Source organism: Silene latifolia, chromosome 5, assembly GCF_048544455.1.
Source record: "Silene latifolia isolate original U9 population chromosome 5, ASM4854445v1, whole genome shotgun sequence".
Lineage (NCBI taxonomy): Eukaryota > Viridiplantae > Streptophyta > Magnoliopsida > Caryophyllales > Caryophyllaceae > Silene > Silene latifolia.
This window is the reverse complement of record NC_133530.1, coordinates 70,379,939-70,403,034: the sequence shown is the minus strand read 5'-3', so window position 1 is coordinate 70,403,034 and position 23,096 is coordinate 70,379,939. Positions and strand designations below refer to the sequence as shown.

At 36.6% G+C, this 23,096-nt stretch overlaps 1 non-coding gene across 1 annotated transcript; it reads left to right on the top strand.

Moving 5' to 3' along the window:
* Nucleotides 1-17,481: 17,481 nt before the first annotated feature.
* LOC141658319 (small nucleolar RNA R71) lies at nucleotides 17,482-17,588 on the top strand. The gene has a single exon (XR_012549211.1). It is a non-coding gene; the product is annotated as a small nucleolar RNA R71 (small nucleolar RNA).
* Nucleotides 17,589-23,096: the final 5,508 nt, after the last annotated feature.

Sequence of the window (23,096 nt, the reverse complement as noted above, 5' to 3'; positions counted from 1 at the left end):
GGAGATTGTAATATGACAAGAGAATTGGTGACGTACACTTGTCTCGGACAAGTGGGAGATTGTTGGAAAATGTGTCCTCAACAATAGTGCGATCACATGATTTAATATCATAATTAAATCTCATATTAGTAATACGTGAGGGATGATTTATTATATAATCAACTGATCGTCATTAATCGGTAATGATTGGCTTACTAGAGTTTGACATTACTGTCGTGTGACGGAGGTGGTCAGTTGATCCCTTAAGGTCACACCTAAAGGACAATTCCCTTAATGGATAAATTGATTAATTGTATGACGATACAAGGTAATCAATTCCTTAAAATTGAACAATTCGTTTGTGAGAGAGAATATTGATATCTTATTCTAATGTGATTAAATAAGATTTATTTTAGTAATAAAAATGCTTTGTTACTAAAATTGCTTATTGTTTGAGAAACAATAGAGATAAGAATGAATGGTTAATTATAATTACAAGATGTTGAGAATTATAATTTTATGACCCATTTTATTTATATGATCAAGTATCACTATTCAATTTGTTATGTAATTTAATTAATTTGTAAAATGATATTTATGTGATAAATATGCATTAAATTAATTAATAACATGTAAAATACTACATGAGACATATTGTGTGACAAATGACAAATTGACAAAATAAAATGGTGGTCCATTTTATGTGTATGGACCGAATGGAGGGAGTAGTGTGGTGTGAAGTTGATTTATTTTATGAGAAATAATCATAGGCTTTGCTTTTGTAGCCTTACACCTATCCTACATTGTCTTACACACCTCTGCACATTATGAAGACAAAAAGAGAAAGGGAAAGATGCCCTTTTGGCTCCTTCCTACCCGGCCACACCTCCTCATATGAGGACTTTTGTTCTCATTTTTCCTTTAACTAATTCATTCATACTCTCCTACATGCAAACTTTCACATATTCTCTCCATCTCTCCAAAACAATATTTTGAGATTCACAAGCATTTGTTCATCCATTCTAATATCACAATAAGATTACCAGTGTAGTAATAGTTATAATATTAGGATCATTTTAAGGGTACTAGTATAATAATCTAGTTAATTAGTATACTAGTTTAAGGGTAAGTCTTGGGTGCAATCTAAGGAGGATTTCTATACTTGGAGTCTAAGGAGGATCATCCATCATATTAAGCTCAAGAACAAGTGAAGGAAGGTGACCTTACTTGTGCCCAATATTTCGAACCAGCCTACAATGTAAGGGACATTGTTTTTCTTATAAATCTTTCCTTTTGTTATGCATGCACTAGATCTAAAGAACAAATAATTAACAAGTTAATTAGTTCACTATTAGAGGAGTCTAATAATAGGTATATGAACCTAACAGGAAATTCATAAACAAGCTTATGACGATAGAGTTGATGCTTACAAATCACAATATCCGCTCCTCCTACATCTTGCTAGGCAAGGACTTCTCGATCCATCTTGTCCTTTGCCTAGTTGGGCGGATAGGGAGGTCTTCTTTCCTAGCACTTCTAGAGGTAGTAGACCGGGCGAAGAGGAGATGGTTGTTGATGAGGGTGGTGAGCAAGAAGTTCGAGAAGAAGATGAAAATGAAGAAGTTCAAGAAGAAGAGGAAAGTGAGGATGAACAAGAAAGTGCAAGTGAGAGTGGTAATGATTCCACATCCATGGAGGTTGATGATGCCTCAAGTGAGGAGGTTGATGATGATGATGATGATGACACGATGGGTGAGGACTAGCAGACTCTTGGAGGATCCTACATTCTTACACCTCCTTTATGGTTTGTCTACTTCTCTTGTTTTTCTTATATTTATTTTATCTTGATCATGATTTGAGGAGTCCTAGCAACATTGGAGGACTAACACCTTGGTTCCTTTGAGGTGTTCATTTTTATTGTTCCCAACTTTGAAAATCCAAAATGACAAATTGTAGTTTCATGCATTGCATTTTTGTGCATGAACTCCCCCAAAATTTTTGATATTAGAAATAGTGTCTATTTTGGTTTGGGGAAGTTTATGCATATGCATTGGGAGCTAATCTAAATTATGCTCTCCACCATAACAAAAACCCATGCATCATGTAGTATAGCTTAGTTTAGTTTGTATTTGGTTTAGAAATCATGCATATTCATATAAATTGCATAATTTTCTATCGTATTGGCCATTAAGGACAATGCCCATACTAGTGTGGGATGGGAAATTCTAACTTGACTTTTTAAACAAAAATTGAAAAATTTCGAAAATACAAAAAAAATTGAAAAATTGAAAAATCCAAAAACATGTTAATTTCCTTTGTAGTGTAGTCTTGTATATATTGTTTTGTATATATATTGTGTTTGTTCATCCTTTTTCACATTGATTGACTACGCCACATCCGAGACATGAGGATATTGAAGACCGCATGGTATGATCTTTCCAATCTCCTTTTTCCTCTTTATGTTAATGACTATTTGGCTTTATTTTGATTGATGCGGTATAAACAATGTGAATTTAGGATTGCATTTAGATTATTTGGCATACTAGTTGGTAGAATTATATGCATTAGGATGTATAAATGTTAGTTGCATCATGGCATATAGTTGCATTTAGGAAAACATTTGTGAAAACACCTAGTTAGGAAACTTGACAAGTGTATATAGGCCCTTGTAGAAACTTTTTCTTCTTAAGATTTTGCTTGTTAGAATACTTGTAAAACACCCTAGGATGTGTCATGCTAGTATCCTTTGACCCATGGATTAAGGTCAAGTCAAGAGTACCTTGTGGTGTGATAACTCCTTGGCTACCGTTTATTCCAAGGTGACCCTTGAAACCATGCAACCATCCTTCATCCATGTTCTACCACATTTTGTCATCAAAGGGAATGGGTACAAAAATTGTTCAAAATTTGAGTTCAAGAAATGAAATGAAAAGTCAAAAAGTTGGCAATTGCATCAAATGAAAAGAGGAGCAAAAATAGACTCCTATGCTTCAAATATAAGCACCATCACTACAAATGGGGTAGCTTTGATAATGTTCAAAAAAAAAATGCAAAGAAAAGTTGAAAATTGTCAAGTGTTGAAAATGCCAAACATCAAAAGAAATGGCAAAAAGAAAATATTCTGAAAAGTGTTAACGCCACAAGAAATTGGGGGGGAAAACAACAACAAAGAAAAATCCCAAAATGAAACTCAAATACTATTGATCCCTTTTCATCGAATCCACTTTTGTGCATGGTAGAGAGGGGACGACCCTTCTTCTTGTCTAGGCAAGAAGAGGAATTACGCGATCCTCCAATGTTTCTAACACCATAGGGAGTCTACTCTTGACGAAATCATTTAACAATTTAGGACAAAGGTACCCTAGCTTGACACAACTTGGAGGTGATTTATTGGTATCTTTCTAGGCTTAGTAGTTTGAAGAAACTATATCTATAATGGAATGTGGTACCCTTGAATTGCTTCCCCTTTAGATAATTTCCGCCACTTAGATGAGGAAAGTGGCTATTCTTTTGTAAATGCATCCATTACTTGATCTTGCGTGCTTTAATGCTTGGATGTGTCGCCATTTTGGCAAGACCTACCTTGCCTTGCAAGAAGGCATCCTACCTCGTGGTTGTCTTGTTGTGAGTTGAAGGGGCGGAGTGAGACCCGCTAATTGTCTCATATCGGCTATATTAGTAGGTTAGTTTAAATAAGGGTCCTAGTTTTGTCACCTCTTTACTCGGGACGAGCAAAGGTTCGGTTTGGGGATATTTGATGTGACCAATATTTGAGCATATTTAGTCCCCGGATTAGCCTCTTTCCTATGCTTTTTAGTGCATAATTCGGTCATTTACTATCTTTAGTCTTTCGTTTTGCATATTCTTTGAGGTTTTGTTTCCTTGGTAGGAGAGGAGTGCAAACCTTGTATTTTCATGGCAATATGGAGCTAAATTGATCGAATCTAATGACCAAGCATCAAAGTGAAGACAAGACTAGAAGGCCTATGTAAATAACGAAGTAAATGGGCAATGATGAGAAGATCCTTGCATCCCCAACAAGATCCTTGAGGATTTTTGGAAGAAGAAAAGAAGAGAAGCTTGCTGACCATCTATCCGGGCGTCGCAGCCACGGGACGAGCGTCCTGGCTGGCTACAATCTGAGCGTCCTGTAGCCAGTCCGCTCGTCCTGACCCTCTAAAATCCGAGCGTCGCATCCCTCATGTCACTCGGATTCCTTTCCAGTGCAGCACGTCTCTCCCTTAGTCCGCTCGGGATGAGCATATTCTTTGAAGGCTAGCGAAGCGGAGATGAGCATCTCCTTCGAGAGGAGCATTTCCTCAACTTTTCTTAAGGGTATTAATCGTCATTTAAGCCCTTAGTAACCCTAATATATGTACTTAATCCTTAGTATAAATACCCCATTGTACTAATTAGATTATCATGTTCTTCTTATGCAATCTTAATCTCATCTTAATCTTGTAATCAATCTTTTAATTAAGCATTAATACAAATCTCATTTTCCTTAATTTCTCTATTGTTCATCATTTATTTTGGGTAATTGAAGATTATTTGGGGTTTATTTTGGGAGATTGACAACCTTCCATCAATCATCAAGTACTTCTATTATTCTTTGCTTATTATTTTGGAATCATCATTAGGTATAATTCTCTTAATCCCTTTTTAATTATTGTTAATCATCTTCATTTATTCATCATGTTTTGTCTTGCTAGTATGATTAACAACCATGTTAGTATGTTAAACTTGATAATGAGTGAGTAGTCATTTAGCTAGGGTTAATGGGGAATTAGGGGAAACCAACATGGGGATTGATTCATGCTTAATCTAATATGCTTTCATAATTAATTTGCTTGCTTATTGTGATTTCAACTTATGCACATGTTATGTTTGATGAAATGCGAGCCTATGAATCCTTGCATTTTTTACCCATCACTTATCTTTTCAATGAGACTTGTAAGACATAAACCAACTCGAGTCTCATTAGACCATGCATATAGTTGGATAGGGAGGATTAAGTCGACTTGTAGGTGTTGTACAATCTAATCGATTCGGCTCCGGGACCCAAACATTCCTAGGGATTGTAAGATATACACTAACTCGATCCCATCACAACAATAAGTGCTTGCATCTAGTTGAAAACATGTTTGTATGATCAAATCTCATGAATCCCCTATGAACCCATGACACCCTAGTACTTTTAATCAATTGTTTACATCTCATTTTAATCATCTTGCTTGTTTATTTACATTGTTATTTAGTTTAGTGATCTTCTTATCTCAACCCAAATTGTGACATCCTTAGACACGACCATTTGCAATCGAAAATCCTACATCAATACCCGTCCCTTGGGATCCGATCTTTACTTACCTCTTTGCTAATAGTAGAGTAGTTTGTGAAGTTATAAATATTGTTTTGGTCTAGGTGCTCCTAACGACAAGTAACCGAAAACGATAGTCCGACTCACTTCACAATAAATACTCCCTCCATTCAACTCCACTTTACAAGTATTCTATTTCCGTCCATTCAACTCCACTTTACAGGTTTCCTTATTTGGACATGTAAAAGACCTTTCTATCCTTATTGAAAATCTATATTTACAAAAAATGTCATTCATACCCCACACAAATCCACCATAAAACTCACCTTTATATTTTTTTAATATCTTTAACCCCACCATTCCCTTTCCCTATGTACTTTTAATAGTTTTTTTAATCCGTTTCTTAATACCCGCGCAAAAAGCATAGTTGAAAAGTGGACTTGAATGGAGGGAGTAATCAATAATAATTTCAAACCCATCAAAATGCCATATTCCGATTTCAACTGTTTACGTTATCCACCAGAGACTAAGCCTGCAGCCTTCCAATTATTTACCCACGTGATCCACCAGAGACTAAGTCTGGGACAGTCCAATAACCATTCACATTATTCACCAGAGACTATGCCTGGGGCCATCCAATTCTCATAAACACATTCCCATAATTAAACACGAAAATAGTATAGACCATACAATTTAATCATATTATAAACTCAATCGCCGATCAACCATATCTTCATATCATAATCATATGGGAAGTTACACCAATTACACAATCAGTTGAGTAAATTATCCTACCTGATAAGCAAATATTCCGTATACAACGTTCCAAGCAAAGCAAAGCAATCCAACACGTAGAAACCCAATTAAATCGTCTCAACAACTCCGTCACCTAATAAAATATCATTAGTCCAATATTAATTCATTTATACTTTTATTCATTATTTATTAATCCACAAATTACATTATTTATTATCATAGTTTATTCATAAACAACTAATATTAATTATTACGATATATAACCCCCCAGGAGTCAATTACGAACCCAAGTCATTAAATTCCTAAACCCGAGCCTTACTCGACCTCCTTTAGGCTCGCCTAAACACACCCCATCACAACCCGACTCCACTCAGCCCCACCGTGGTAAACCACCAGTACCACGATGGTCCCCTACTGGCGCCACCACCATGACTGAACCCAGCCACCACCCAACAACCCTCGCCCTAAACCCACCTGATAACCACGACCTGTAACACTCCTCAACCCGACATAAATTCAACTCGGCACAACAATCACAAACCACCCAACCGCCACCATTAGCCACCACCATTGCCACCACTGGAACACGGTGGTTCCAGAGTGGTCCCTCAATCCCCTACACCCACTGCAACCTCGACAAACACCACCATAAACAACAGCAACGACGCAAACACACTCTTCCCCTGTTTCTCGCTATTCCGACCACCACCACCCTAAACCACCACCTTCAACTTCTCTTACACCTCCACCTTGGTCGACCAAAACACCAGGTCCCAACCCCACCATACCCAGGTCAGGGCGAATCCAAATAAGGGTCGAATCCCCTTTTTCGCAATTCCGATCATAAAACAGCATAAACGTGGTGCCTTTAGCGAACACTCACCATAGTACGCCACCTCGATGGTCGACTCACCACTAGTAACCACGCCAATCCAACCTAGTCCTGACGGTCAAGAATTGGGGTTCGAATCTGGGTTTGGTTCCCATGTTTCAATCCCGCTACAACCCAGAACCGCCAACATAACTGGCCCAATTAACCACTAAGGTTACGTCGGCGGTGGTCAAATAAGGGTCAGACGAAATCCCCACAGTCCACCCTAGCTATGGTCCAAGTCTCGAGTCTCACGGTGGTAAAAAAAAGGGTGGTACACGGTGGTCTCAATCTACACGATGCACAAGAGTTTAAAAAACCGATTTAGTTTTGTTTTGATCTTACCTTGTGTCAAATCTCGATGTTAATTCTCCTTGCTTCTCTCTAAATCTCCCTTCTCTCTTTAATTGTGATATTATAAATTTTATGAGTGAATACGGTCTCTAATTAGGTCATACCATCTATTTATAGTGGTAGGTTAAGGTTATAAGGAAACCAATTAGGAAATATGTATTTATCGTATTATTATTATTATTATTATTATTATTATTATTATTATTATTATTATTATTATTATTATTATTATTATTATTATTATTATTATTATTATTATTATTATTATTACTATTACTATTATTACTATTATTACTATTATTACTATTATTATTATTACTACTATTATTATTATTATTAATATTATTATTATTATTATTATTATTATTATTATTATTATTATTATTATTATTATTATTATTATTATTATTATTATTATTATTATTATTATTACAAAAATACGATTATTATTACTATTATTAAAATCACGAGTACACACAGTCCAAGTCATACTTGCAACCCAATCCAATTTCCATCTTGCTTTATTATTTTATTATTTAATTATCGTGTTGTATACAATTATTAATTATAACGTCTTTAATTAATTATTCGAATCACGTAACTTAGTTATATGGATTCCATTAAATTACAGGGTATTACACACATGGTTCGTGATTTTCGACCATAGGTTTTGATTGCTCAAGTTTCATGTTCACATGTCTAAATATGAAATAATTAGCTTAGATTATTCATAAATTTAATTGTTTGATTTATTACAAAGATATAATATGATTTGTTTGTCATAATTAAATCTAACATGGCAAGAGTTTGAGAGTATAATATCGGCACTTGGGTACTGATCTTTTGATCCTCTTCTTGGTCAGCGTGTCTCTCAATTAATATTGTGTCGGATTTTGAATGTGTGTGATTTGTATAAATTTGCATCATAGCAAGTTATGCTTTGCAGGTTTAAATACAATTTGACCTAAATTAATTTGTAGAATACGAATTAAATGAATTAAACATTCATACTAGGTCATAGAAGAAATTTCACCTAGGATTAAATGAACTACTTTAAAGTTAATGAACTCATCTATCTAATGACGATTTTCTCGCTAGTTAGAACGCGCATTTTTAACATCTGTTCTATTACACTCGATGACTAGAATAGTCAGCTGACCACCCATGATTGGTCGTGTATGGCCGTGTGTTGTCTCGTGTGCTCCTAGGCCATCGTACCTATTTATCTCGTTTATTGTTGTTCATTTGTTTAGTTACAACGGTTTCGTTTCAATTGTTATTGTTATTTAATCATTGTAATTAATCGTCGTTGTAATTTAGTATCAAGTCATGTAATTTGTAATTTCTAATAAGGGTCTAGTTAGTCCTTTATTTTGAGTCAAACCAATTTTCAAAACCTTTGTTTTAGTCAATTAAATTGATTATATTTGATTAGTGAAACCAAAGTGATTGTGCAACAAGCAATGAGAAAGCCAAGGACGAAGTCCTATGTGAACCATGACTTCCCCATTAGCACATTTTTCAAGGTCGGGTTAGGAGCCTAGTTAGGCGTGTGACGTGGTTTTATCTAGCCAATTGTATATAGATCGAGTTGTATCTATTTTCACTTATTTGCGCATCGAGTTGGCAGTGTTTGCCTGGGTCATAATAGTTAGCTCCCCCAACGGCACCCCCATTAAGCCATGTTGTGAAAGCTTGCTTAGTGGTCGGACTCTCTTGGGAGGTTTAGTTTTCGGTACTTGTCGTTAGGAGCACCTAGACCAAAACAATATTTATAACTCCACAAACAACTCTACAATTAGTAAAGAGGCAAGTAAAGGTCGGATCCCAAGGGACGGGAATTGAGATGAGATTTTCAATTGCAACTAGCGGTGTCTAGGGGTGTCACAAATTGGGGTTTGAAGTAGAAGATCACTAAACTAAATAGCAATGAAAGTAAACAAGCAAGATGATTAAAAAGGGGTGTAAACAATTGATAAAAGGCACTAGGTTGTCATGGGGTCATAGGGGATTCATAAGAATTGATCATACAAACATATTCTCAAATTATAAGCAAGCAATTATTGTTGTGATGGATCGAGTTGGTTTATATCTTACAATCCTAGGAAAGTTTGGGTCCCGGAGCCAAATCGATTAGATGGTACAACACCTACAAGTCGACTTAATCTTCCCTACTCAACTATATGCATGGTTTAATGAGACTCGAGTTGGTTTATGTCTTACAAGTCTCATTGAAAAGACAGGTGATGGGTAAAAAATGCAAGGATTCATAGGCTCGCATTTCATCAAACATAACATGTGCATAAGTTGAGATCACAACAAGCAAGCAAATAAACTATGAAAACATATTAATTTAAGCATGAATCATCCCCCATGTTGGTTTCCCCTAATTACCCATTAACCTTAGCTAAGGAAACTACTCACTCATTATCATGTTGAACATGCTAGCAAGGTTGTCAATCATACCAACAAAGTAAAACATGATGAATAAATGAAGATGATTAACAATAATTAAAAAGAGATTAAGAGAATTATACCTACTAATGATTCCAATAATAAAGCAAAGAATAATAGAAGTACTTGATGATTGATTGGAAGGTTATCAATCCCCCAATAATAACCCAAATAATCTTCAATTACCCAAAATGAAAGATGAACAAAAGAGAGATTAAGGAAATGAGATTTGTATTAAGACTTGATTAAAAGTTGATTACAAGATTAAAGAGAGATTAGATTGATATAAACTACACTAGAGATTGCTAAGAAGAACATGATAACCTAATTAGACTAATGGGGTATTTATAGTCGGGATTAGGTACACAAATTAGGGTTTACTAAGGGCTTAAATGACGATTAAGTCCTTGAGGAATCGCTCCTCTCAGAAAAATATGCGAGTCTCCTTTTTGCTAGTCTTTCCTGAGGTATGCGCATCCTTCATAGAACAAGTAGAAGACGGATTAGCTGTCACACAATCCGAGCGTCCAGGGAACAGGACGGGCGGATTGTCTTCTTGTTGGACGAGCGGATTCATGGGGTGGACGGGCGGATTGTGATGGTTTTGGACGAGCGGCCTTCTGAGGAAGACGCTCGGATTGCTTGTCTTGGACGGGCGGATTGTGGGCAATCCGCTCGAATTGTAGATCAGCTTCTTCCTTTCTTCTTTTCTTCCTTTCTCTTCATACAATCCTTGAGGATTTCCTCGGGGATGCAAGGATCTTTTCTCATCATTGCCCATCTACTACAATATGTACAAAGGCCTTCTAGTCTTGTCTTCTCTTTGATGCTTGGTCATTGAATTCAATCAATTTAGCTCCATTTTGCCATGAAAATGCAAGGTTTGCACTCCTTTCCTACCAAGGGATCAAAACCTCAAAGAATATGCAAAACAAAGGACTAAAGACAATAAATGGCCCAAATATGCACTAAAAAGCATGGGAACAAGGCTAATTCGGGGACTAAATATGCTCAAATAATGGTCACATCAAATATCCCCAAATCGAACCTTTGCTCGTCCCGAGTAAAGAGGTGACAAAAACTAGGACCGTTATTTAAACTAACCTAATAGCATAGCCGATATGAGACAATTAGCGGGTCTCACTCCGCCCCTTCAACTCACAACAAGACAACCATGAGGTTGGATGCCTTCTTGCAAGGCAAGGTGGGTCTTGCCAAAATGGCGACACATCTAAGCATTAAAGCACACAAAATCAAGTAATGGATGCATCTACAAAAGAATAGCCACTTTCCTCATCTAAGTGGCAGAAATTATCTATAAGGGAAGCAATTCAAGGGTACACACTCCTTCATAGATGCAATTTCTTAAAACTACTAAGCCTAGAAGGATACCAATAAATCACCTCCAAATTGTGTCAATCTAGGGTACCTTTGTCCTCAATCATTAAATGCTTTTGTCAAAAGTAGACTCCCTATGGTGTTAGAAACACTGAAGGATCGCGGAATTCCCCCTCTTGCCTAGACAAGAAGAAGGGTCGCCCCCTCTCTACCATGCACAAAAGTGGATACGATGGATAAAGGGATCGATAGATATTTGAGTTTCATTTGGGAGTTTGCTTTTGTTGTTTGTTTTTCCCCCCAATTTCTTGTGGCATATAACATTTGAGAACACTTTCTTTTTGCCATTTCTTTTGATGTTTGGCATTTCAATACTTGACAACTTTCAACTTTTTGCATTTTCTTTTGAACATTTTCAAAGTCACCCCATATGTAGTGAGGGTGCCTTATATTTGAATATTTTTGCTCCGCTTTTCATTTGATGCATTTTGCAAACTTTCTTTCACTTTTCATTTCATTTCTTGAACTCAAATCAATTTCTTTTTGTGCACATTCCCTTTGATGACAAAAATGTGGTAGAACATGGATGATGGATGCATGGTTTCAAGGGTCACCTTGGAATAAACGGTAGCCAAGGAGTTATCACACCACAAGGTACTCTTGACTAGGCCTTCATCCATGGGTCAAAGGATACTAGCATGACACATCCTAGGGTGTTTTACAAGTATTCTAACAAGCAAAGTCTTAAGAAGAAAAAGCATCTACTAGGGCCTATATACACTTGTCAAGTTTCCCAAGTAGACGGTTTCGCAAATTTTCTAACATGCAAACTACATGCCATGATGCAACTAACATATATACATCCTAATGCATATGATTCTACCAACTAATATGCCAAATATTCTAAATGCAAGTCCTAAATTCACATTGTTTTTACCGCATCAATCAAAATAAAGCCACATAGTCATTAGCATAAAGAGGAAAAAGGAGATTGGAAAGATCATACCATGCGGTCTTCAATATCCTCATGTCTCGGATGTGGCGTAGTCGATCAATGTGAACAAGGATAGAACAAACACAATATATACAACAATATATACAAGACTACACTACAAAGGAAATGAACTTGTTTTTGGATTTTCAATTTTTTCAATTTTTTTATTTTTCGAAATTTTTGATTTTTTTGGATTTTTTGAATAAAAGTTAAGTTAGAATTTCCCATCCCCACACTAATATGGGCATTGTCCTCAATGGCCAATATGATAGGAAATTATGCAAGTATGATGCATGATTTCTATACTAAATGCAAGCTACACAAATCTACACTACATGATGCATGAGTTTTTGTTTATGACGGAGAGCGTAATTTAGATTACCTCCCGTTGCGTATGCATGTACTTTCCCAAACCAAGATAGACATTATTTCTAATGTCTTAAATTTTGGGGTAGTTCATGCACACAAGATGCAATGCATGAAACTAATTGTTGTCATTTTGGATTTTTCAAATGGGAACAATAAAAGAACACCTCAATGGAGCAAAGGTGTTAGTCCTCGTGTTGCTAGGACTCTTCAAACTATGATCAAGATAAAAATAAAGAAAACAAAGAAAGAAGTAGACAAACCTCAAGAGGGTAGGAGCCTCCAAAGTTTGCTAGTTCTCCACCATATTATCATTTTCATCATTCTCCTCCATAGAAGCGGACTCATCTCCGCTCTCATATTCACTTCCTTGCTCACTTCCTTCATCATCTTCATTAGCCTCTTCTTCTTCTTCATCGACCTCTTGATCAACACCCTCATCATCAACAACCTCATCATCGACATTCTCATCTTAACCCGGTCTTTCACCACTAGATGTGCTTGGAAAGAAGACTTCCCTATCCGCCCTACTAGGTAAAAGACATGATGGATCAAGTAGTCCTTGCCTAGCTAAATGAAGGAGGGGTGGATATTGGGCCAAGTATGCATCTACTCGATCATTGTAAGCTTGTTTATGCATCTCTTGCATAAGTAGAGTCATGTAGTCATTTCCCACTTCAACATCTTTGGGTTTGAACTCTTGATATTTGAATGGATAGGGTGGTGTGACAATGGAGGAGGAGGGCTCTTCAATTTCGCCCCTTTGTTGACGGATGATGTATTCGGCGCCCTTGGAGAGTGGAAGAAGGTAGTTTGTTCGATGAGAACTCAACCGGCATATCTTGGAAGGCAAAGTGAAAGATCTAGCATCATTGGTAAGCCACCCATAGTTGGTGTCAGGAGAGTTATGCTTGACCCACTTGTACTTGTAAATCATGGCATCCATGTCAATGAGATGACCCCCTTTGATCGCCACATAGGTGTTATCCTTGTTGAAATTTGCGTCAAAGTGCTTGGCCAAGAGAGTAACTAGACCTCCATTTACAATATGAGCGGTGCCTTCCTTACCACAATCAACATTAAGCCATATTTCCATCAAAAGCCTTAGAGCATTGTAAGGCTTAGTGAATTCCCTTCCAACATTTAAGGCCGACTCAAGTAGAACACAATCGAGCTTTGTAAAGTGATTAGTGCCTTTTCTTGCAATTATAGTATTCCCGATGACCTTGTGCCACACTCTAATGCCCGGATGGTGGACTAATAGAGCGCGACAAGTATGAAAGCTCACAAATTTCTTCCCGGAAATTGCCTCCCAAAGAGGAGCGGGGTCATACTTTTCGGGCATCTTATGATAATAAGGTGTATCACTAAGGCCTAATGCTTTACTCAAAACATCAAAGGTGATGCGCCTATTCACATTGGCAAGACGGAACTCGATGTATTCTCTAGTCTCTATCTTAGTCACTTTCAATGAGCTTAAGAATTCCAAGGTAAGGGAGGGGTATGTCAATTCTTTTGTAGTGAACAATTTTCCCAACCCCATGGCTTCAAATAAGGCTTTTGTTTGTTCAAGGACACCAAATTTGTTCAAGGCATCTTCACATATGAATTTGGTGGATAGAATGGCTTTCTTAGCATACTTGGCAAATGTATCCCTATGGGAGTTAGAAATGAAAATTACCTCCGGATAGTTTGATAATTGAGCAATTTCCGGAGTTGTTGTTGTTGTTGCTTCCAAGGGAGGATCTTGTTGTTGTTGATCTTCCAAGTTTTCATTAGCAACCACCATAGCCATTGAAGCTTTCTTTGCTTGAAGGCTTTGTTGCCTTTTCGAAAGTGTCTTTGTCCTGAGTGCCTTTGTTGCTCCTTTTGTTCTTGCCATTGTTGATTATACCAAGAAAAGATTGAAAATCTTCAATTTCTAATTATACCCAAATCGATTTAAGATGAAAGGATTTGTCTTTGTATTTCAAAAATCGACTCAAAGGTTGAAGATTTTGGTGCTTGGATTGATTATTGTTGCAAAAGGAGTGATTAATTGTTGTTGTAAGGAAGTTTGGATTTGATTTTGCTGAATTTGGTTGAGGAAATTTTGTTTTTGGTGAAGGAGAGGATGAGGGTTTTGGGGTTTTGGGGTTTTGGGGTTTATGGGTAGTGTTTGAATGTTTGAATGAATGAAATGAATGTGGGAAGGGGTATTAAAACACCCGAAATTTTCAAAACTGCAGGGGGAAGACGAGCGGATTCCTGTCGGGACGCTCAGATTCTGCTCAATTTGGCTTCAGGAAAACTCGCCTAAAAACGAGCGTCTTTCAGTGAAGACGAGCGGATTCTGCAAGTAAGACGAGCGGATTTCCTCAAAGACGAGCGGTTTCTCTTACAGGAACTTTGCTAAATTTGTACTGGCAGAAAGACGAGCGTCTTTCTACAGAGACGAGCTGATTCTTTCAGACGAGCGTCTTCTTAGCTTGGACGCTCGGATTCTCTAACAGACCAAAATTTTTTATTTTGCAGCTCATTTGGACGGACGGATTCATCCACAGACGCTCGGATTCCAATAAGACGAGCGGATTACCCAGAAGCCGCTCGGATTCCACCTGGTATTCCCGGATTCAGGTCCATCCGTGCACTTGCATATCCCGTGTCATTTTCATTCTTCAAATCTCGTGTTCTTCATTGTAGGGGCACTAAAAAGGCATGAATAGCCTACGCAATTGCTATCCCCATACTAAGTTAAAGCACTACACATCAATAAAATCATTAGTCCCTCCCTCACTTCTCTCAAAAATGATAAATATCTTGATCAAGGCACAAAAATCCAAAAATGACAAAATGCAATGTAAGAATTAAAATTCAAGTTAGGGAGTTAGAAATATTTACAAATGGTGGTTTGGAGAGGACTCCACCAAACTCTCATCCTTAGAGAGATGTCATGGGGGCATGTCCAAGGTGTTGTTGATGTTACTCAACACCTTGAAGAAGTAGTCAAAAGCTTGTTCATTGTCATGATAAAGATCTTCAATAGATCTTTGCACTTGTTGTCCTTCATGTTGGTCTTGATCGATAGCATTACCAATGTAGGGATTGAAAATCCCTTCAAACTCATCGTCCCAAAGACCGCAAACTTCTTCTACTTGATCATTAAAAATCTCTTGAGTTGATAGAGACAACTCTCCTCCTTTCTTGTTTTGGCCAATGAGGTCATCCTCTTCACTTGTCATGGGTGAGCATTTCAAGCTCTCTTTGTTACAATTCACTTGCTCTTTTGATGGAGCATCATCAACTTTCTTTTTCCATTGGAATTCCGACTTCTTCCTATCATCCTTCCGGCTATAATGATCAATCATAAAACATGGTTCATGCAAACGGGGAGCTCTCATGGTCTTGTCAAGATTGAAAGTTATGCTTTCATCTCCCACTTCTAGAGTGAGCTCTCCATGCTTCACATCTATCACCGCACCCGCGGTGTGCAAGAAAGGTCTACCTAGAATGATTGGAATATTGGAGTCTTCTTCCATGTCAACAATGACAAAATCCACCGGGATGAAAAAATTTCCAACTCTTACGGGAACATCTTCCCATATCCCTAATGGTGTCTTCGTCGATCTATCGGCCATTTAGAGTGTGATATTGGTACATTTAAGCTCTCCCATCCCTAACCTTTTACTTACCAAATACGGCATAACACTCACACTAGCCCCTTGATCACATAGGGCTTTGTTGATCGTGGTGTCGCCAATGGTACACGGTATTGAGAAGCTTCCCGGATCTTTAAGTTTTGGAGGTGAACTCCCTTGAAGGATTGCACTACTCACCTTAGCGAAGGCGATAGTCTCAAGCTTCCGGATTGACTTCTTTTTCGTAAGGATGTCTTTCATGTACTTTGCATAGGCCGGCACGTGATTGATTAATTCCATGAAAGGAATCGAGACTTCCAAATTCTTCACAATTTCCATAAATTTTCAAAGTTGGTCATCAAATTTGGGCTTGGCTTTACAACTTGGAAAAGGAAGTCTAATCACAATGGGTTCCTTCTCCTTGGCCTTGTCTTCATTTTTCTTTGAAACTTCTTCTTTTGATGGTTCTCTATCCTTGGAGTTTTGCACAACTTCTTCTTTGTCACTAGCTTCCATCACTTCATCCTCAACTTGCTTCTTCGGTGCTTCATATCTCGTACCACTTCTCAAGTGAATGGCACTAACCGTTTCATGTCTTGGGGGATTACTTTAAGGTGGTAATTGCCCCTTTTGTCTTTGTGAGCTTGAAGATGCTAGTTGAGTCAATTGGGTTTCCAACATTTTGGTGTGGGCTAGGATGTTGTTGATGGTGATTTCCTTTGCTTGACTATCCTTTTGCATTTGAGTGAAAAACTCTTGTTGATTCTTTTGCATTTGGAGGACCGCTTTTTGAACATCAAAACCTTGGTCATTTTGTTGATTGTATGGAGTTTGATTTTGGTAACCTTGGTTTTGGTTGTAAAAGGGTCTTTGATTTTGGTTTCTCATGGGAGGTGGGGTGTATGTTGGTTGAGGGTTTTGAACATTTTGGCTTTTGTATGAGAGATTTGGGTGGAATTTGGTATTTTCATTGTAATAATTTGAATAAGGGGTACCACTCTTGTATGCTTGAAAGCCATTCACTTGTTCATTTGTTCCCCTACATTCACTTTGGTCATGTCCCAAAGTTCCACAATTCTCACATATCCCACTTGGGATTGATAAAGATGCCGTCATGGCATTAACATGTTGCTTTGGTGATTTTGAGGCTTCTTCAAGTCTAGCCATAGCTTTTTCAAACTTCAAATTGATGGTATCAATGTGAGCACTAAGTTGAGCACCCAATTGAGTAATAGAGTCCACTTCATGCTTTCCTCCTCTAGTAGCCTTGCGAGTTCTACTATATTGTGAATTATAGACCGCCATTTCCTCAATCTTGTTCCAAGTTTTATTATCGTCAACTTCGGTGAACATACCATTTGATCCCATGTTGATAATGTTTCTTGAGTCTTCATAAAGACCATTCCAAAATTGTTGTACCAAGAACCACTCGCTAAGTCCATGATGAGGACATGAGCGACAAATTCCTTTGAATCGCTCCCAAGCTTCATACAAGGATTCTTCATCTCTTTGCTTAAAGCCCGTAATTTGAGCTCTTAGCATATTAGTCTTTTCCGGTGGGTAGAACTTTTTTGTAGAAAGCTAGAGCCAACTTCTTCCAAGAGTCAATTCCGAGAGTAGCCTTATCAAGGCCTTTCAACCATTGTTTTGCGGTGCCAATTAGAGAAAAAGGAAATAAGACCCATCGAATTTGGTCTTGAGTTACACCGGTTTGAGAAATCGCATCACAATAGTCACAAAAAGTCTCCATGTGAGAGTGAGGGTCTTCACTAGGCATCTCCTCAAATTGACTTTTTTCGACTAATTGGATAAATGCGGATTTGACAATAAAATTTCCGGTTAAGTGTTGTGGTGTGGGAGTACCATTGGGTAGGTTCTCCTCGGTTGGTACGGAATGTGATGAAAATTTAGGCATTGTGGGTTGGTTTTGTGTTGGATTTTGTGTTGGGTTCTCCTCGCCTTCTCTTGCAAAAGGGTTGACGAACTCAATAGCGTTTGTTTGAATATCTACAACCTCACCAATACCTCTCAAAGTTCTCCTAGCAAGTCTTCTATTGTTTGTCAAAGTCCTTTCAATTTCGTGATCAAAGGGTAACAAGTTACCTTGTGATCTTCTAGACATGCAAAATATCAAACAACTTGAAAATAATTAGAGCAAACCTTGAGGAGTTTTACTTCCCCAAGGCAAAGAAAGACATAACTAATAACAATTTAAGAAAATCTAAATCAAGTTAACATCGTCCCCGGCAACGGCGCCATTTTTGGTCGGACTCTCTTGGGAGGTTTAGTTTTCGGTACTTGTCGTTAGGAGCACCTAGACCAAAACAATATTTATAACTCCACAAACAACTCTACAATTAGTAAAGAGGCAAGTAAAGGTCGGATCCCAAGGGACAGGAATTGAGATGAGATTTTCAATTGCAACTAGCGGTGTCTAGGGGTGTCACAAATTGGGGTTTGAAGTAAAAGATCACTAAACTAAATAGCAATGAAAGTAAACAACCAAGATGATTAAAAAGGGGTGTAAACAATTGATAAAAGGCAGTAGGGTGTCATGGGGTCATAGGGGATTCATGGGAATTGATCATACAAACATATTCTCAAATTATAAGCAAGCAATTATTGTTGTGATGGATCGAGTTGGTTTATATCTTACAATCCTAGGAAAGTTTGGGTCCCGGAGCCGAATCGATTAGATTGTACAACACCTACAAGTCGGCTTAATCTTCCCTACTCAACTATATGCATGGTCTAATGAGACTCAAGTTGGTTTATGTCTTACAAGTCTCATTGAAAAGATAGGTGATGGGTAAAAAATGCAAGGATTCATAGGCTCGCATTTCATCAAACATAACATGTGCATAAGTTGAGATCACAACAAACAAGTAAATAAACTATGAAAACATATTAATTTAAGCATGAATCATCCCCCATGTTGGTTTCCCCTAATTACCCATTAACCCTAGCTAAGGAAACTACTCACTCATTATCATGTTGAACATGCTAGCAAGATTGTCAATCATACCAACAAAGTAAAACATGATGAATAAATGAAGATGATTAACAATAATTAAAAAGGGATTAAGAGAATTATACCTACTAATGATTCCAATAATAAAGCAAAGAATAATAGAAGTACTTGATGATTGATTGGAAGGTTGTCAATCCCCAATAATAACCCAAATAATCTTCAATTACCCAAAATGAAAGATGAACAAAAGAGAGATTAAGGAAATGAGATTTGTATTAAGACTTGATTAAAAGTTGATTACAAGATTAAAGAGAGATTATATTGATATAAACTACACTAGAGATTGCTAAGAAGAACATGATAACCTAATTAGACTAATGGGGTATTTATAGTCGGGATTAGGTACACAAATTAGGGTTTACTAAGGGCTTAAATGACGATTCAGTCCTTGAGGAATCGCTCCTCTCAGAAAAATATGCGAGTCTCCTTTTTGCTAGTCTTTCCCGAGGTATGCGCATCCTTCATAGAACAAGTAGAAGACGGATTAGCTGTCACACAATCCGAGCGTCCAGGGCACGGGACGAGCGGATTGTCTTCTTGTTGGACGAGCGGATTCATGGGGTGGACGGGCGGATTGTGGTGGTTTTGGACGAGCGGCCTTCTGAGGAAGACGCTCGGATTGCTTGTCTTGGACGGGCGGATTGTGGGCAATCCGCTCGAATTGTAGATCAGCTTCTTCCTTTCTTCTTTTCTTCCTTTCTCTTCATACAATCCTTGAGGATTTCCTCGGGGATGCAAGGATCTTTTCTCATCATTGCCCATCTACTACAATATGTACAAAGGTCTTCTAGTCTTGTCTTCTCTTTGATGCTTGGTCATTGAATTCAATCAATTTAGCTCCATTTTGCCATGAAAATGCAAGGTTTGCACTCCTTTCCTACCAAGGTATCAAAACCTCAAAGAATATGCAAAACAAAGGACTAAAGACAATAAATGGCCCAAATATGCACTAAAAAGCATGGGAACAAGGCTAATTCGGGGACTAAATATGCTCAAATAATGGTCACATCACTTAGATAGTTCTAATTAACCTCAGATACTAAAGCAGTTTGACAAAGTAGATTAGATGCATTAAACCATTAGAAACCAAATTCACATGCTTGGTTTAAAGAACATGGCTGCACTTATATAACGATCATAATACTATCGCATTAGTTATCACGTTCCTTAGCAAAGGCCGTTTTTAACGGGCGGGGGTGAGTGTTTTATTAATGAACTTCCCATCACATACTTTAACAACGAACCTATTTTCTCAAAAGATTTTCGAGTTTTTCTAATACTTGGTGAAGACTCTTTTCAAATGAAAACCTTCTTTCCTTCTTTGGACCCCGGTTTTCCACATCCACACCAATAATTTGTGAATATTTGTGAGATCAAGATGAATTTATCATCTTAGATTTTTGTTTCTCAAATTTCTTCTATTAGCTTGAGTTATGTTGATTAGAGGATTTCAAAATTTCTTCTATTCTTGCTCTATTATTAGATAATTTCAAAATTTAATCATTTGTATGCTTTGTTTTTTATCTACTGTTTATTTGATCCAGAAAAATACTGTAAGTACATAAAATGTTGAACTTTACTTTTGATTGTATATACAGAACTGCGACTTAAAGTGTTGTGGTCCTTTATGATCTCATACTCTTCTATTTTAGAAAATCTAATAGGATCTAATTTTGAGTATATACTCCTTTGGATTTGTGATTGATTGGTGTGGTATTAAGTATTGTTTTTCTAATTAATTTTCATTTATTATCATTGATGGACCTGCTTTCCAATCTTCATGTTAAATGACTGATATTCACAACAAACTATTTCGTTGCCACATCTGTAAGAAAGGTTTTGAGAAACATGATGGAGCTTTTCGACACGGGAAGGTATAACAATATAGTTTTTATTATTTTTCTTGTTAGTGAATGTATTAAATGCCTCCAATCCTCATATTTTTGTTATGACAAGTGTTCTCAGCCTTCTTTTAATCTTTTATGCAATTATAAAAAAAATTGTAATAATTGTTAATGGAGTTGATTGTAGGCTAGGCATCATGGGACTAGGTTTAATATCTGCGAAACAGTTTATTGCATTGATGTTGTGACTGAGAAGGCACCGCATTTTTTAAAGAATTTTAGCAAGCCACATTATCGTGTATTTATTTTTTTTCAAAAAAATATGATAAAAGAATTTGTATCCTTAAACACAATCATTAAAATTTGCCTTTTCATTCCAAAAATAATTAAACAATCACTAAATATCAAAACAAATACAAAATAAATTTTGCGATTTTATTGTTAGAATAGTTATATGGACGAAATCATTAATTATTTTTTCACCGTTTATAATTCTCACTATATTCTTTCAAAACAATTTTAACCATTCAATCTACCTTGAATTATAGTTTACAAATAAAAATATAGAAAATTCTATTTTGAAAAAATTATTTTAGGTTGAATTAATTGCGTCGCTCAATTGTTTTTAATGAATGAAAAATAAAAAGTAAAAAAATGATCGGGATGTAAGAAGTACGGAGTATATAATAAAAAAAGAAAAGAAGAAAAAAATCAAAAACTACAGCAACAATAATAGTAATAATCGTGACAAAAAAGTAGCAATATTCGTAGCAAAATACTAATAATCCGTGGCAAAAGTTTAGTATATTGTGGTCATATATATAATATAAATATATTTTGACAACATATTATGACAATATACGTATTGGTTAATAAAATATTTTTTTTCTTATGAGTGTTCTAAGGGTCAAATGCGATAACAAATCCGAACTTTCGTGATACTACCAACGTGACAACATAGTTAGGCACGTGAAGGATAATAAAACTATATAGTGAATATTAATCAATCTTTCCAACTTCCAAGTTTGAAAATGAGTTGAAAATTAAATCCAAAATAACATAAACCTAACGCTATAACCGAGAAGTCTAAACAACAAATATACACAATACAAGCTTAAGGAATACAAGACAATTTTTAATACTTAATCAAACTACAAAGTTCCGTCGTCGTACTCCTAGGTGGAGCCTTGACAGACTCTACATCGGTATTCTGAGCAGGATTAACAGCCTCGTCGGCATCGGCTTGAGTTTGTTTAATAATCAACGTGTACACCCCTGGTAATATCGTCCCATGTCAAGCATGGAACTTTAAGCATGTCATCCGATTGTTATCGGTGATTTGGTTGTATTCTATTTTTTGTAAATTTATTTTTTTGGGAAAATGACCCATCAATGAGATTTCCATTTCTCCTTGGGTGTCATTTTCGGTTAGGATTAATAGTTTAGCACAAGGAAGAACCACTATTTTTGAAGGAAAAACAAATTTCAGTAAATTCAGTGTTATTGGAACCCAACCAACTGCAATAACATCAATTTTTTTCTAGCAACAACCTCATTATCAAATTTACCGGAAGGAGCTTAAATTTTGACACGAAAGGCGATGTTAACTAAATTTAAATCCCCTTGTGCATTAATTGATTTCTCAAAAAAAAAAAAACTAACCAAACACAGATGTCTAACAAAGAAATAAAAGAGTTGATGGTAAATTTAAAAATCCAAGTTGGTATTGCTGAAATATATAGCCCACCATCCATTAGTCTAACAGATTTTTTTTAGGATTACATTAAATTTTTTTATGTAAGGTTAAAAATTATAAGAGGTATTTAAAGGGAACAAGAAATAGGGATTTGAAACTTGAGGTGACTTTTTTTATGATAAAAAGAAAAACGGCCATCATAAACCACCAATAAAAAAAGGGAATAGTGCACGCTAATGACCATATTCGTTGTAGTCTAACAAATTTTTTTTGGGATTACATTAAACTTTTTTATGTAAGGCTAAAAATTATAAGAGGTATTTGAAGGACACTAGAAATAACGGTAACGGGAATTTGAAATTTGAGGTTAATTTTTTTATGATGAATAGAAAACGGCCATCACAAACCACCAATAAAAAAAAGGAATAGTGCCCACTAATGACCATATTCGTTGTTGTAGACCCTTTGAAATATAGTTA